This window comes from Hippocampus comes, unplaced genomic scaffold, assembly GCF_001891065.2.
Source record: "Hippocampus comes isolate QL1 unplaced genomic scaffold, H_comes_QL1_v1.1 scaffold40, whole genome shotgun sequence".
NCBI lineage: Eukaryota > Metazoa > Chordata > Actinopteri > Syngnathiformes > Syngnathidae > Hippocampus > Hippocampus comes.
Window position 1 is genome coordinate 266860 of NW_017842058.1, and position 3887 is coordinate 270746.

The 3887-nt window shown below is 41.9% G+C and overlaps 1 long non-coding RNA gene across 1 annotated transcript in view; it reads left to right on the top strand.

The window, feature by feature from the left end:
• The window catches only part of LOC109510631 (uncharacterized), a 4111-nt gene extending 3871 nt beyond the window's left edge, over positions 1–240 (top strand). Inside the window, exon 3 of the long non-coding RNA XR_002167160.1 lies at positions 109–240. This is a non-coding gene — a long non-coding RNA (uncharacterized LOC109510631). The remainder of the gene's footprint in view (positions 1–108) is intronic.
• The last annotated feature ends 3647 nt before the right edge of the window (positions 241–3887 follow it).

The window sequence follows — 3887 nt, forward strand, 5'->3', positions numbered from 1 at the left end:
GGAGCTGATGTGCGAGACACCGCACGAGCCACAGGACAAAAGGTGTTTGGTTTTTTTAAATGTCAGAGTGGCTTTGCAACACCTGGACAATGACTGCTTTGATTTTAGGCAGCAGCTCAATACGATGGTGGCAGTGAAGTCAATTCTACTCACTTCACAAGAAGCAGCTGTTTGGCAGAGAGGAAAGAGTTCTTTCAAAAGAGGCTTCAAGCTGTTTATTGTCACTCCCAGTTGAAGTTTCCTGTCAAACTAAACAAAAAACAAAGACATTTGCACGTTGTGTCGTAAAACAGCCACAGCTTTTCCTTAGGAAGATTAATGCAAGCAAATAATGCAAAATGGCATCGACATGCTCACAGTTAGCATCAATAGTTACGGTTTTAGAAGCAACGGATATTTGAACACACGCAGTGGTGTAAGGTGTCGATAGATTATATCACAATACCTGCATATATTCTTTATCCTCTATGATAAATGATCAATCTCACTGAATTACTCAGAGTAGTGTTAGTAGAAGTAGTACTAGATTTCGGGCATTTCTGTTCATATCAATAGGGAAGGATGACTTGAGATACGAGTGTTATGAATTAAGTTAAACTCCTTGTATCTGAAGGCATCACTGTACATCAACTCCCTTAAAAGAGACATTCATGCATTTTTTTCCACAAGTGAGCCACTCAGAACTAGAGTAGTCTAACTCAATTTTTGTCATTTTGCAGGAGAGTGATTTAAAGTTTTATGGCGGCAATAAAATCTGAGGGAATTTCATAGCTTGGTGATTTATATGGCAATGGTTGATCCTAGTTGATTTTATTTAACTTTATTCTAATTTAAATTATTTTTCCTCAGATTTTGTTTTGCCAATTGAAAAAATAGGTTAAGTCAAATAACATTTGTTAAATCATTAAATAATTGAATAAACTAATTAAAAAAAAATCATAAACATGTACCGGGTATTTATTTAGTACTTTGTAATTAGTTGAATAAAATAGAAAAGTGCAATAGCGGTCTAAGTCTCAGCATATTAGTTGGATCCGAGTGTGTTTACAATACTATTGTATGAAAAACAACCGTAATAAACCCTCCCATGGAAAATGAGCACACAAAGTAACAACACAGTATAAAGCAGTACATTTCTTACTGTGCGTTTAGGGTGACCCCACCCCTCAATCCCCGTTTTTTCTTCAGTGACAGAGCAGAGGTGACAAGTCAGTGGTCAATACTGAGCCGGTGGTGGTGGTGTCAAGTCCCAGGGGCGCACTTGTAACACCTCTCTCATACAACGTTGTCAATATTCTCAACTTTTTGTCACTCGGCCCAACGCGTGCCCTCGGGCCGCCGCGCTGCATGGCCACAGTTCTTACACTGATTGCTTTCTCTCTGCTCTTTATGCTGGAACACAGTCACACAAGAGCTGGGGGACGGACACACATGCACGCACGCACGCACACACACGCACAGAGGACAGATACCTTCAGATATGCTCTTGAATTCATATTAGAGTTTCTCTTGAAGGGTCTATATATATATATATATATATATATATATATATATATATATATATATAAAAAACCATATTTCCAAACAGCTTTCCACATTTGGCTTTTGACAGCAAATGACAGGCAATTACCAGCATTTAATATGTTTTATTGTGAGGTTTCAAGGTCTTTGCAGCACTTGGTTTGAACGACAGATGAAATATCGTTCACCAGATTTTCCTTCATCGTCTTGCTCCTCGGCATATGACATGTATCCAAACTGAAATCATCAGTGAATACTAAACCCTTAAATTGCTGGGTTAAGTTGAACCCAATATGGGTTCAAATAAACCAATAGCTTCTTCTTCTTCTTCTTCTCCTTTCGGCACACCCCTTTTCAGGGGTCGCCACAGCGAGTCATTAATTCCCATCCGTCCCTGCAAACTGCCCTATCAACTCGCATGTCCGTCTTGGCAAAAGTTTTACGCCGGATGCCCTTCCTGACGCAACCCTCCCCATTTCTCCGGGCTTGGGACCGGCACCGGGGAACAGTGTACCCCCAGGGGAGGGCACTGCCCCCCAGTGGCTGGGAAATAAACCAATAGCTTAGTGTATAAAAATATACGGTATCCCCTTGACGAACACATTTTTGCACATTTGAAATGGACGAACTGTGTAAAAAACATGCAAAACGTCTTGTACTATGTTAATGGAAATGGCATTCATACGGTATATGAAGAGAGCTAAAGGACTTCCTGGTTATGTAAACGCTGAAACGACAATGGTCCGCCTACATTTAGACTCGCCTATGAAAACAAGTCAATACGTGTGTGCTTGTACCAATCCGATGCTAATAATTCACAGCCGCTTATCGCCTTCTCAGCATCGTGTCAATTGTTTCATGCGCCTCCCGATACAATCGCCACTGTTGCTTGTTGGAGATAAACAGCCAGCAATATTAAACACCTCCATATCTAAACCTCTTTTCAAGTCACACACCCCTCAGCACATTCTTTATACAAGATGGGAGAAACGGGATTCAAAAGTGAATTGACACAAAACCTGACTGAATGACAAAGTGGCCAGGAAATAAAACTAAGTCATATCATACACCTAATATCCTTTTTGTGGTTCTGCATGTGATGACACGAGAGTTCTCCCGCTGAGGATTGGATTCTTGACTGGAGGAGGGGAAGAGAATCTTTAGTTGTGTGAAGACTGTGTTGAGATTATCTGAGCAACCCACACACACAATATAAGTGTCCGATTTATCATCTTTGTGCGTGGTGTCTGCCAAAGATAAAACATCTTTGACGATTCAAAAAACATCCATCCGTTTTCAACACCGCTTATCCTGAACAGGGTCGCGGGGAGTTGCTGGAGCCTATCCCAGATGACTTTGTGCGGAAGGCAGACTACACCCTGAACTGGTCGCCAGTCAGTCGCAGGGCACATACAGAGAGATACGACCATTCACACCCACATTCACACCACCGCTGAGTGGGAACCGATCCCACGCTACCCGCACACAATTCCGGTGTGTGTACCATCAGCGACCTGATTCGAAAAACATGTCGCCGAAAAACAAGCGCGTGTATCCTGCCGAAACTTACTAAGCTCCTCAAAGAAAAGTTAGACAAAATCACAGTTCAACCAAAATCATCTTAACTTGAGATCATCCTAAAGCTAAAACAAGTTCAAGTAAGCTAAGAAAAACAATCTTATCAAAGAAAAGTTGAACTCATCTCAGATAAACTAAAGCCCAAATTGCCTGTGAAGCATTTCTGCCATGCAGTGGATGCTATTATTGTGGCTGACATTCACCCTCTTCATCTGCTCCTTCCTGATCTGACCTAAATCTCCTCCTTTTCTTCCATGGTGATGGCAATCACACACACCTAAGCGCTGATAATCACTGCACACCAGACACACACACACACACACGCACACACAATTTATCTGCCATCACAGCTGCAATTCATTGTGAGCTGCTGAATGAATAGTGGAGAGACTGGGGGGGGCACGCTGGTGGTGGTGTGGCAGGGTGTTGGACGTATTAATAGCAGCCCCTCACTCTCCTTTTCCTTCCCTCCACTTTTCTCCAGCTGCCATCTGAATTCAAGAACATCTCAATGTGTCCACTCTGAATGGAGTGAACGGCAGCTGGAAAAGATGATGGAATAAATGAGCCGGCTCCAAAAGTGTCCATCTGAAGGAAATCCGAGTGAGTTCATGTCTTCAAAACCAAAAGAAAGTGACGAATGTCATGTCAATGCAGCCGCTGTGACTGAAAATAGTCAATTTGGGATGTTATTAAAACTCATTCACTCCCACAGACACATTTATGTCTTTTCACAGTCCACACGTTCAACCCCGAATACTTATTTTTTTCAAATTTTTTCAAGACTT